The 13,509-nt window shown below is 36.4% G+C and overlaps 1 pseudogene; it reads right to left on the bottom strand.

Moving 5' to 3' along the window:
- Positions 1 to 4,072: 4,072 nt before the first annotated feature.
- Positions 4,073 to 13,291, bottom strand: LOC102839408 (annotated as a pseudogene).
- Positions 13,292 to 13,509: the final 218 nt, after the last annotated feature.

Genomic DNA, 13,509 nt, shown 5'->3' with positions numbered 1-13,509 from the left:
TTTTCTTTTTCTGTTCCTGTTCTGGAATTCTGATTATCCAAAAATTATTCTACTTCATGTTTCCCCCCCAATGAATCTTAGACTTACTTTGGATTTTTTTTCATTTTTTCTGATTATTCATTTAATTTTCTAGTATTGGCATATTCATCTTCACACTCACTAATTCAGGCGTCTATTGATTCACATTTACTCCTTTGTCCTTTCAATGTATTGTCCATTCCTAAAATCTTAGTATTCATCTTTTGGATTTCCATTTACAGTTTTTTATTGTCTCCATTTATTTATCTATTTTGTTTTTTCATTTCTATGGTGTTTCCTTAATTATTCCTTGTTTTCTTCAACCTTTCTGTCAGTCATTTTGAAGTGCCTAAATATCATTCTATTGAATTATTTCTCAGGTAGTTTGGATCCCCCTTTTTCCCTCAAAATTATTTTCCAACTCTACCTCTTGATAATTTGTTTGGAACACTCTGTATTGTTTCTTCATATGAACAGAAATTGTCTGTTGATTCCAAGACATTGTATTGTTGTTGTTGTTTAAATAGATGATTGTATATTAGTGTATTCTTAGGCACTCACAAATTGCCACAGGTATGATTAGGGATTGGAAGCTTGAGCACCATTCCCTGTTTGCCATTTGTGCAGTTCAGTTTAGGATAGATTTGGCTGATCTTACTGCTGTTGTTGATCTGGTGTATAACAGCTGCTATTGGCTCTTGTTTGGTGAGTAGGACTGTAGAGGGTACTGTTGTGACTGGGCTGTAGGTCACAGTTTCTATACCCTGTTAGATGAGGCAAGAAGAGAAGATACACATGCAAGTAAGAAGGAAAACTAACCAACAAATATACAAACAATAGCAAAGAAAGAACAACAACAACAACAAAAAACAAACAAACAGGCAACAGCTGGAAAAAAGAATGCAAAAGCCTAAAAGCAAAAATAGGAAGATGAGAATTAAAAAGTAAAACCACAGAAGAAAAAAAATAAGAGAGTAAATAAAAAGAAATAAACACAATTAAGTAAAGAAATGAATGAAAGGGAAACAGGAAACAGACCAGAGAGTAGTAAAGAAGAAGAAGGAGAAGAAAGAAAGAGAAAGAAATCTGCAGTGGTTAGAAAAAAAGAAGATAAAATTACGAATAAGTGAAAGTGGAGATAGAAAGGACTCAAAGCAAGGCACGATAAAGAGAGAAAGAAATGGAAGAAAGAACAAACAAACAAAAACAATGAAAGGAAAAAATAGGACAGATGCCAGAAGCAAAGATGTGGAAATTCCAGGGTCTCTTGCTAGTGAAGGACCTCACATAGTGGTTGTCAATGGATGAGATGCTAACACTCTCAACCATAGATAGAGTTTCTGTAGGACTAGACACCCAATCTGGAAGCAATTTGTGTAAGCTCCAAAGCAGCTGGGGGATCAAGCTATTTCTGTCCCAGATGGCAGATGAGGTTGAAAAATCTTGCAATCCAGGACTGGCCAGAACCAGCTCTGCAGGTTTGGAGCTGGCCACACATGATTCCAGCTACTGCACTTAGTGGTGTCAACTTCCCTCTCATTTTGATGTGGCTCGGACATCCTGGAGAGCAGGATTTGTTTTGGAGTATATTCAAGTGGGGACTGACCACATCTATGAGCACCAGGGTAATATGGGGTACAAGAAAATATTTCACACCTTTCTTTCTGCCAATAATGGTATGTTTGCACCACCTACCACCCTCTGCCTTCAGAGCTACCCAGAGAAGTTCTAGATGGCCATGCTATGCCTGGCCAGCTGGCACAGATCATCTGTCTCCTTTTCCCCCCACACATATGTTCAGCTGCTTCTCCTAGTGAAGGTAGTCCAGGATTGACCAGGGCTGGATCTACCATTTTGGAGCAGAGTTTACCCTAATCCAGTTGCTGAGGTTGGTGCAGATTATTCACTTATTCTGATGGGGTTCACAACTGCAGCGCTCACCGCCGTACTGCTCCAACTGCTGAATAGGAGCTTTTTCTGAGGGGTATATATGGGTAAGGGCAGGGCTGACCATGTCTCTGATCATCAGGGAAATGTGGTGAACAAGAAAAAAATCATAACTTTATCTTCAGGAGTCATGGTATCTTTCTGCAATGCCAATAAGCTGTCTTGTCTCTGAAGTCATTCACAAGAGATTGAGATAGCTGTGCCATATCTGGTTGGCCTGCACAAGTCATCATTCTGTTTCCTTTTTTAGCCTTGCCTGTTCAGCTTTTCTCCTAGTAAACATTCAATTCACTTCTCTAGTCCTTCATCTGAAGTTCAGGGTCCCAGGACTATTATCTGCATCTGTTTCATTTGGTTTTCTTTATCTTTGTTGTAGATAGTCTGTATAGCCTTTCTGCCTAGTCTGACATCTTGCTGCTTCCTTTGTTAACTGCCTCTTTTGGATACCCCAGCAAGCTTTGGCTATGAATAAATAACCTGTAGATCAAGGACTGTGATCCAGAACCTTAACCTTCAGTTTTGATCTTTTCCCCATAATCTTGTCACCTTCCATTCCATGATTTGGCAATACATTAGAAAATGAAAGAAAATAAGTCTTAATGTGTAATTGGAGAAAGATGATAATTATATTTAAAAGATATTTAAGGTACAAGCGATATATATGAAGTTTGACTGTCAGTCTTTGAAACTATGATTTTTATGGGTTTTCTGAAACGGCATTATATGTATAATGTGATGTGAAATGTTAAATTATTTTAACAAGATCAGTATGAATTCAGCATACTGATGAGCAGCAATATGGACATTTCTGAATTTCCAGTTTCAGGGTATCCTAAGATATGAAAATGAATTCTCAGGTGGCTGATCAGAAGTAATTTCTGTTTGAACCCTGATGGAATTTGCTTTTCCACAATGGAAGCACAAAGGCTAGTACACATTTTGCCAGCAGACAGATGTTTCTTGAGCCTTTTTTTTTTATTCTTCTTTGCATCTCCTATCTTATATATAATATATAGTAACCTTGTAATGCTCTAAATTGAATTTAAAGGTTCAAAACTCTAGTGAATCAACATGTTGCATTCAAATTTGATAGTGATAGTGTATATTTTCATTTTCATATGCTACCATGAAGCAAAACATTTCAGAAAAATTTACTGCCTTGTGTATATGAAGCAGAACTGGCTTGTATATTTTAATATTATTTAGACTCTCTCTACCTTAATCAATATATTGTGTCCAAAGTTGAATTGGGGACAATTATAGTCAGTTTAAAAAAGAAAAATGAACTTACTAGGCATGTGATAATTTAGATAGAAATTAAATACTTTGTGAAAGTGATTTCACTTTCAGAAAGAATTGGTAGTGGTGATGGTGTGCCGTGGAGTCATTTCCGACTTACAGTGTCCCTGCATAGGGTTTCCGAGGCCGTAAATCTTTACGATAGCAGAAAGCCCCATCTTTCTCTCCTGGAACTGCTGGTAGTTTCGAACTGCTGACCATAAGGTTAGCAGCCTGACTCATAACCACTACACTGCCAGAACTCCTTTTCCAACAAAAAATACATGGTGGCAGTTCCTCTTATGGTGTTGGTCCATCCCAAAGAAATGGGTAGGCACAATTGTCTTAGCCTCCTTCAATAAATATTGTCTTAAACTTTCATGTATATATTTTAAATTAAACTCGCAAAGATTGAACAGATCCATGTTATAATATAAAGTTTTTCCTTCTGAATCTCCATTTGGCATCCTTTATATTTAACTTCTAGGAGTCCTAGTAGCATAGAGGCTTATGAGTTGGGCTGATAACCACAAGGCCAGATGTTCAATACCACCAGTTGCTCTGTGAGAGAAAGTTAAGACTTATTGTTCCTGTAAAGATTTACAGCCTTGGAAACCCTATATAGGGTCATTATGAGTTGGAACTGACTTGATAGCTCACATCCACCACCATATCTAACTTTACTACCTTTGTTGATGACACTAACATTTCCCAAGACCTAACAATAGTGAGGTTGGTCCAGGATTGGGTAGTGTTTTGTTCTGTTGTGCAAAAGGTCGCTATCAGTCCGTACTGACTCGATGGCACCTAATGACAGAATAATTTTAAACTATCCCATTAACACTGCTTTCTGTTTTAAATTATCATCAGGCTCTGTCAATTTTCCTTCAAAAGGCTTCGCAAATCTGTATCTTCTCAGCTTTTCCATTTTTACTGTTAATTGTGAGTTATACCTAGGATATCTTCCAGAATTTCCATGAAGATTTCCTTGATCCCCAAAGGAAAAATCATAGATGTGACACAACTGGGGATAATGCAATTAATTGAAACGACTGTTTATAATGCAATCCTCATTTGTAAAGCGTGCAAACAAAAAGTTAGAAGTTAAGTGTCTCAACCAAGGTCATGGAAATAGTAACTGGCAGAGTGGACTTGTAAACTCAGCCTATGCTCATTCCACTCTGCTATCTAACCGACCTCAAAACAAGGGCTAGTTCCCCACCACCACCACCACCACCAAATCATAATATCTTTAAAAGAAAAGTTATTTTACATGCTTGTGTTTATGATACCACTTCCTACTGATTTGGAGTCCTGGTGTGGCACTGTAGGGTGAGCACTGGACCCAAAGGTCAGTTTGACCTGCAGGTCAGTGGTTCAAACTCACCAGCTGCTCCATGGAAACCCTATACAGGTTCACTGTGAGTCAGAACCGAATCGATGGCACCTAACAACAACAAGCACTGATTTCAACCTAGTAACATATTTTTTTGATGAATTATTTAAATACTAATGCAGTAAACAAGATTCACTACAGGTTGTTTTGTGATAAACACAAGTTTAGAAGGAATGTTGACTTTTTTTTCCCAGATCCTAAAAGTGTAATATCTGGTTATTGTTGTTGTTGTGTGCTGTGGAGTTGGTTCTGACTCATAGTGATCCTTTACAGGGTTTCTGCAGCTATAAATCTTTATGGGAGCAGAACTCCTCAACTTTCTCCCACAGAACAGCTGGTAGTTTTGAACTGCTGACCTTGTGGTTCACAGCCTGGTTCGTAACCACTACGGATCTGGTATGACTGCACAATCCTCAATAGGAGTTCAGCTTGTATTCAATGGGTGAAGAAAAAGGGGGGGATGATTTATATTGGAGGATACAATGAGTCCTATCAAAAACAAATATGTAATAATTGGGTTATAAAAGAACCTACAAGAAGTTGAAGTTGAGGGCAAAGGAAGTGAGATGGTTCCATATAGAACTCCAGGAACAAATTTAAAATAATGTTCTGATGATCTTCACATCAACAAAGAAGTGCATTAGAATTTAAACATACTCTGAACTAGACTAAGAGTTGTAGTTTTTATTTTAGTAGAGTCTGCATGTTGTTTTTTGGTAGTTTGGAGGTTGTAGACAATATTTTGTTTAACTTGCCCAGTAATATATTTGGAAGTCCCCCTATGTTTTTGTTAAGTGCTGTCAAATTGGTTCTGACTCGTTGGAAACTTGTGTAAGGATTCCGAGGAGGGCCTGGTGAGCTTGAACCAATGACCTTGTGGTTCAAACTGACCTTGCAGTCCAACGCGTGAACCAGCAGCACCACACATAAAAAGGTTTAAATGATACAGGAATAGTAATACACAATCAAGTTCTATTCATTATTAAGATTTTTGTATCAGAAAATTAAACTATCTGGCTTTAAAATCTTTTGCACTATCCTACACAAAGCAAGATAGTTATTCTTCCTAGTAATGACATATTATCCTTTCTTCACCAGGAGCTTAGCCAAACTCTTCTTTGATCATTACTGTTAAACTAATTTCCTCTTTTTATAATCAAATAATATTCATTAGTAAGATTTTTATATCAGTAAATGAAGACATCTGGTTTTAGAATCTTTTGCTCAATACTATACAAAACAAGATAGTTATTCTTCCTAGTAATGGCATATTATCTTTTCTTCACCAGGAGCTTAGCCAAGCTCTTCTGTGATCATTAGCGTTCAATTAATTTCCTCTTTTACTGTACACATTCTTTTATGGAGACATAAACAAGTCAGTATTTCAGAAGCAGGCCCAAAATATATCAGGTTATTTTGAGCATTGCATTTCTCTGGGTCTATGATCACAGAGAATCAGACCATCTGATCAGGCCTATACATTAAAGAACAATCACTTCTTAACCTATGAGATTGTCTCTTCTTGTAACTTGTCTAAAATCAATAATTATTCCTAAGTTGTAACTTTCATGGGTCTTTTGCTGTTACCCTTTTCAGATTTTTATTTCTTACAAGATAATGAAGTCATTAGTTTTCAATGAATAGTTCAATATTTCTCTTTATTTTGCTCCTATTTATAATTTTGCTGAGTAATATTGGGTCTTTCAACTAAAGTGGGCATCTTATGCCTTGCATATAGGCTATTTATATTTTAAATAACAAAAATGCTTTACATTATTTACTCAATGATTTATTAAAGCACATGCTGAAAACAAATTATTGCTATCTTATGTTAGACACTGTAGTTATTACAAAGGAAGCTGGTACAATATCTTCCATTAGTGAATTTATTTGTAGGAATGATAAACAATGTATACTTATGATTTGTGTTCATGTTTCAAATTCTAAATTGGCTACTTACATGCTGAGATTTGGGGCAAGTTATAGATCTTGCCAGAATAACTTGTCATGGAGTCTTTATGACCATTAAGCATCAAAATAGAAGCAAACTGCTAAGCATGAATTCTCAAAATCTTTATAGACTAATTATTATTATGATTATTTTCATTCTACATGTGGACTTTAAAGGCTTGTGAAAGACAACAAGAAAGTGTTGTTTTGTTTTGGTTTTTTTATTTGTTATAATAAATGCATTTCATCATTTATTTAGGTGTTTAAACTCTCACAGCTAGGTTTGTGCAAGCTGGTGAACACTGACAAATTATTTCTCCCACAGAACTATAACCACACATTCCCATACACTATAAATATACGGTTGAACTAACATTAATGCACATCATCATTTTATCAATTACATAATAAAACAAATTATCATGTATACAATTATTAGTTTCACATTTCAAAAGGCATATAAAAATTAAAGTCTGCTCAATTCATTAGAAAGCAGAAACCTACTTTTTTTTTTCTGCAAGAGGTTGGAAAGGAGAAAAAAATCACACTTCAAACAAAGTTGGTAAACAACTTCCAACTGATTAGAAAAAAAAAAAATAAAGATTTAAAAATTGTATGATTAAGAATAATTTTAGCTATAATAACAAAGCATCTTTACATCTTAAAAAATTATTTACTGTATTAACGATCATATTCTACATGTTCTGCATGAGACAAAGACAACATTTTCCTAAAAAAATTTAATAGACCACTACTGTTCTTTATTCAGGTCCTCCCTGTTAAGTTGCATGCCAAAGTGCAAACATTAAATTAACTGTAAGTAATTGTAAGATATTTTTTTGTTTGTTTGTTTGGAGGCATTAAAATCATGTGCTTCTGTACAATGTAGATTTTTCAAAAATAAAGTTTATAGAAAGACATTAAATAATCATGGTTAAAAAAAAAAAAACAAAAACAGAAACAAAAACAACAAAAATCAATGGTTGAGCAAACCTGATGTATATTGGTATAAATGTGGGAGATATAAACACAATCTGAGCAGGTAAATAACCATACAGGTTCTATCTTCAAAGTTTGAAATGACTGAAGGAATTAACCACATAAAGGTCTAGTGTTCATAGTTCCTGGGATTTTTTAGTTCTGTATAATACTAAAAATACACAAGTATTGTGCTGGATATTTGACACCTAATCGTGCTAATTTTCATATATATTGATAAGATTCTGGCATGAGAATAGATAAAGTTTTATAAGAATACTGCATGATTTCAGGAAAGGTCAGTTGGTCCAAATGATAAGGACATTTTAAATGCCTCATAAGAAACCTTTGCTAAATGTCCAAATAGGCTGACTACAATTGTGTCAAGCCTGGCAAAACTGCTTTCAACTCTTATGAATGCTGTATTCACCAACCTAACATATTGGTAAATATGCATGAAAAACTAGGCTCTGTCTAAAGTTCCACTTCCAAAATCTTACCATCAGGCAATAGTTGTTTCTATCACCATCGGAGTCTTTGAAGCACAGGCGCATTTCAGAATACTTCTCCAATTACAAAAGTTGTTTGCTATTAAATGCTCCATGTCCCTTTTGAAACATGAACTATACAGCATCTTATAAACTGTACAACATCTTCATATTTCATTCTACCTTCAATTAATGCTAGGGTAACAAGCACTGGAGCTCTTCCAAGTCCTGCCACACAATGAACAGCAATACAACAACCAGGTTGCTCACGAAACTTAATTTTTACAAGACTTAACCAGTCATCAACAATCTGGTTGGATGGTAGTACACCATTATAAAAAGGCCAGTCAAGAACATGGATGCCTTCTTTTTCCACAAGAGCAGTGTCATAAGTTGCTTTACATACTCTTTACTACTGTGATAACTCCATACTTCTTAAATTCCTCTATAAATTTATTTAAGGTAGCATTGTTTGGATTGTGTGTAATAAGAAATCTCATGTTCTTGTATGTGACTTCCACAGGAGCTGGATGGTTCGAACTATGTTGATTTTGTTTTAAAAATTCAATAGGGTTATGAAAGAATTTTTGAAAAGTGAATACAGAAATGATGTCAAGAAACTGAAGTCTACTTCAAAATACTCCACTTGCAATTCTCAATGCTTTCAGTATAGTGTTGGGAGTAATAGAAAATGAAATGAACCTCCTAACAAGAAGCAACAATTCTTCAATCCAGTAATACTGAGGCAATAGAAAGGAAGTGCACTGAGGTTTACCCCATCCAGGTCAGAACGCTTGAAAATTGCTCTGAGGATTTCAATTCAACACTCTGTGTCCAGGTTAACTGCTCTTATGGGGGCTTCTTGTAGTAATGAATTTGTACAGCTCACTTGTCTGCTGTGACTGGTAGAAATGCCACTGCTCTTCAGAGACTCCATACATAAATGTGTGACCAAGAACACCATAGAACTGAGGAATATATTTACTCATTGAAGATGTGGCCTAATCATATAGCTGGTCCCGAGGCGGGGGCCACAACAGCAGTGGCAGTGGCTGCAGGGCAGGGGGCTGTGGTGGTCTTCACTGGGCAGCAGTGGTGCAGATGGAGGCAGGGACACCAGGTTCTACCATTCAGTGAGTGGCTGTGAAGAGAGCCCTTCGCCTAGCAGGCCTGCAGCAAAACAAACCAATACAGGAGCCCAGGCTAAAAAGAAAGTGTTTTGGACCCAAAGATATTCAAAGAACTTGGGAAAACATTTGTTTTTTTTAAATTATTTTGAAAGCTGTTAAAGGTGCTAAGAATTGTTTCTATTCGGCAGGTGGGTTTAATTTCATGATCCCAGGCTTAGGAAGAAAATTCTGGGCCCTGCATGTCTAATTAGTTCAGAGATCAGTCATTAAGCCTGGTGGGTCTGACATATTGGGGGTGAGAGCTTGCTGTGAAGTACATGATGTAGAGACCACATAGCATAGTAAAGAATCTCTGAGATTTGAGCTGTCACCACCAGTGTCAAACTGGGAAAAATTGTCATCTTCTGAGAAATGGGTCATATTTGGGAGATATGAAAATAGCAATGTCCTGCTCTGAGACTAGGGAATGCGGTGGCTCTGCATGGTAAGCACTGGACTGTGAACCACAAGGGCAGCAATAGAGCATACCAGCCCCTAAGTGAGAAAAAGATGAGTCTATCTGCTCCTGCAAAGATGTACAGCCTCAGAAACCCTATACAGGGTTGCTATGGGTGGAAACGGATATGATGGCACTTAACAACAACAATCTCTGAGACTAGTGTAGGATGAAATGGGAATGCATTAATATTCAGTATTTCTGCATTTATAGACTGTTAGATGCAAACTACTTCTCCTTTTGCCATGCCCTCATTCTATCTGGAGTCTAGGAATCTGTGCTAAGAAAATCAGCCCCACTAAACGCCCTTACATCAAGGTTCAGAAATCGGAAAGACTGTCTGACAGCAGGAGAGTGATTCAGGTTGGCTATGGCCAACCAAAGGAGCAGAAATGAAGGAGATGGCATTGAAAGTGACTATCCGTGTTGCCACTGTTTTCTGTCACTTCCATATTAATTCTGTCTGTTCAAAATTTACCTCCTCAGAGAGGTCATTCTTATCCCATCAACTGAACTTAGCACCTCCAGTCACCCTTTACTCTCCAGGATACTATTTTGTATTTTCTCTTCCATAATATTTATTACCAAATGACATTATTCTTTGGTTTATCTGTCTCTCTTTCTCTCACTAGAATGGAAGCTTTGTGGTTGTGAATGTTCGTTTTACACTGAAGAGTGCTTGGTTCAGAGTGGGTGAGCCACTAATAATTTTCCATGAATTAATAAATATTTATGGTAAAAAGGAATATAACAGCCCTTGGGTTGTTATCTATGCAACAAATGATTCTAGACAATGTCTGGAGTGGGTGCTGTGAGGCTGAAGTCACCAGCAAGTACTGGGAAGTCAGAACCTTTCCCTTAGGCTCTGACATGGAAATTTAACATTTAAATGTACATTATAACAGTGACCAAAATGAAATAAAAATGCCAACTTTATTCCATTATAGGGTAGAGTTGATGTAATTCCCTGCCCTTTCCAAAATACTTTTCCAGTCATTAACTCAAGTGCAATTTAGCAATTATTCTTTATCTTCATATAAAACAAAACAAAACAGCTTATTGCTTGTGACATGAACTTAAAATTGCATAAGCCAAGACAATTGGATTTGATCTTTTTTTTTTTTTTTTCTAAGAAAAGTGCACTCCTACACTATTCACCAGGGTGGAAAGAAGTCACCTTAAGGTTACCATAATTTGAAAGTGGTTAACTTACATCAAGAGTTCAGAGCTGATAAGAGTGAGGAACAGAGAACACAGAAAACTGGCAAATGAGGAAGAAAAACATTGATCTAATTATGATGCATTTTCTTTATAAAGTTTCACACCTGGACTGAGAAAAAGCACTGAGTTACGTGTTTGCTGTTGAACATATGCAATCCACTTCCTAAGAAATATCCTGAAGTCAGAAAAGCAAGAACGAGCTGCTGAGCTTAGATGAACTCCAAATCACTTTTGCTCCTGATTAAGTTCACAGTTTCTGCCTTAACAGTAAAATGAATGCTGTTTTTGTGTGTTTGTTTGTTAGGAGAAGTTGTGGGAAACGGTCATCATGGAAAAGTAGTTTGTGATTTCATCAGTATGTTCAGAAATGTAAAGGGGTAACTTGAGAAGGATAGGGCTCAAGCTACAATAATGTAAAATAGATTATATGGATGTGAGTAACATTTATTTGAAGCCACTCTGTATTGCAAACTGAGATTTCCAGCTCCAAACATCAGAATTACTCAGATTCTCTTCTTCAATTGAAAGACAGATCTCTACTTACAGAAGAACGTGGTAGTGACTACTGCAACTAAATATGAAATGTACATGAGTGAAAAGTAAACCTCTGCTGTTATTAGCCACTGAGATAAGGTTGCTATTTAAAACTATGATATACATCTACTTTATCCTGACAAGCTGCTAGATTTGTCTTTCTTCAGTGAAATAGCTCTCAACATGGAACATATAATTAGACAAAGGCCACAGAAATTCCTAACCCAATGATTCCCCAGTATAATTATGACAGTATAATCATATTTTTTACAGAGAAGATGGACTGATAGCACAGATAGTTATCTATATGGGGACAAATTGAATATTTGAAATTCTTTTCTTCAGGTTCCTGCTGTATAGTGAGACAATACAATATTACCATTCATTTTTATATGTCTTTGATGTTATCAGTACTTAGCTCTTCTTCCTGTCAGTCACCAGTTCTTATTCTCTAGATATTTTTAATCTACAGAAAGAGTTAGTCAACCACACAAATAACTCCAACTCATTAGTAAGCGCTATACTCATTGATTCATGGTGTGGGCACTGTAAGATAAGCACTAGGCTACTAACCATAAAGTCTGTGGTTGAAACCCACCAGTTGTTCTCCGGAAACCCTGCATTATAGGGATGCAGTGAGTCACAGTGAGTCAGAACTGACTTGGTGGCACTGAACAACAAGAGCAGCAACATACTCATTGACTCAGTACTGCCTGAATGGTTTTACAAGGATTGGAAACAAAAAAGAAGTCCATGAATTGGGCTCAGGTGAATTAATTTAGAGGGTAAGAAAGTGAAGTTGAACAAGAACAAGAGAGATGTCTCACCAATCATATTGTTCTCTGTTTAGAGCTTGCAGAGTTCCCCTAGGAAGGGAGAAATTCTTGGCTTCCTGCCAATGATTCAATTTCACACTAAAGTTACAGACAGACCAAGAAATGGTCTTCCATAGGCAATTTTTACTTAAAAACTCATTTGTAACACATCACTTCCCTCTTCTTTATCCAACCCACGCATATTTTTTTTGCACTTTTTGTTATTTATCTCAAAGACTATATAACCAAAGGATGCATCCCAAGATAAATCCTGAAAATCATAAAGGCAGAGTTGCTGGGAGCTCAATTCTATTTTCTTTTCCCTCTTAAATTCTCTTGATATACCAATAATTTTGTAAGTACATTTTGAAGTTATTATGAAGTTGTTATATATAGGGAAACTTAACTACATTTGTTGCAACGTAACTGCATTTTTATTAGGACCCTGTTGTTCACCCTGAACACATTCCTTCTTGCATCCTTCTTTTTCACATTATATTTTTGTTAGGATTTATATGTAGTCTGTCTTGTTATCTCCTTATGAATAGAATATACTTTCAAGTCAGTGGTTTAACCTTTGATGCCACTAAAGCTCCTAAAATATACTTTTGTGCTTACATATAAATTCAATCATATCCTTAGCTAATTGGGCTTGGCATTTTGGAGTCATCTTTAATTTTAATCTCATCTGTCCCATATTACACATTGTAGTAGTTGGTGTTAAGTGTTGTGGAGTCAGTTCTGACTCATATTGTCCCAGTACTGGGTTTCTGAGGATTATAAATATTTGTGGGGGCAGAAAGCTTTATCTTTCTCATACAGAGGAGTTGATGGGCTCAAAACCTTGTGGTTCACAGTCCAGTGATTATTTTATGGAACCACTGCATTCCCATATTTCCCCTTAATGGGTGCTAAAATCCTAGAGATTTAGCTCCAGCAATGGCTTGCACCATCATATACATTCCAATTTCACTACTTCTAATTTAGTTCAGGAATTGCCTCCTACCTGGTTTTCCAAATTCAGGTGTTGTCCAAGTCATTGTTCATAGAAATATGAGAGACATGAGAGAAATATGAGAGACAAGTACCAACCACTCTGATCAAATCACTATATTGTTACAAAAGTCTTTACTTATAATTGCTGGCAGAGTAAAGTCCATACTCCATAGCCTGATGTGAATAATTCTCATGTATAATCAATCTGCTGTTTTTGTTAAGTGCTGTTGAGTCAATTCTGACCCATAGCAACCCTGTGTAG

The sequence above is a fragment of the Chrysochloris asiatica genome, unplaced genomic scaffold, assembly GCF_000296735.1.
Source record: "Chrysochloris asiatica unplaced genomic scaffold, ChrAsi1.0 scaffold00024, whole genome shotgun sequence".
Taxonomy (NCBI): Eukaryota; Metazoa; Chordata; class Mammalia; order Afrosoricida; family Chrysochloridae; genus Chrysochloris; species Chrysochloris asiatica.
The sequence above is the reverse complement of the archived record's forward strand: the minus strand, read 5'-3'. Positions and strand labels throughout refer to the sequence as shown.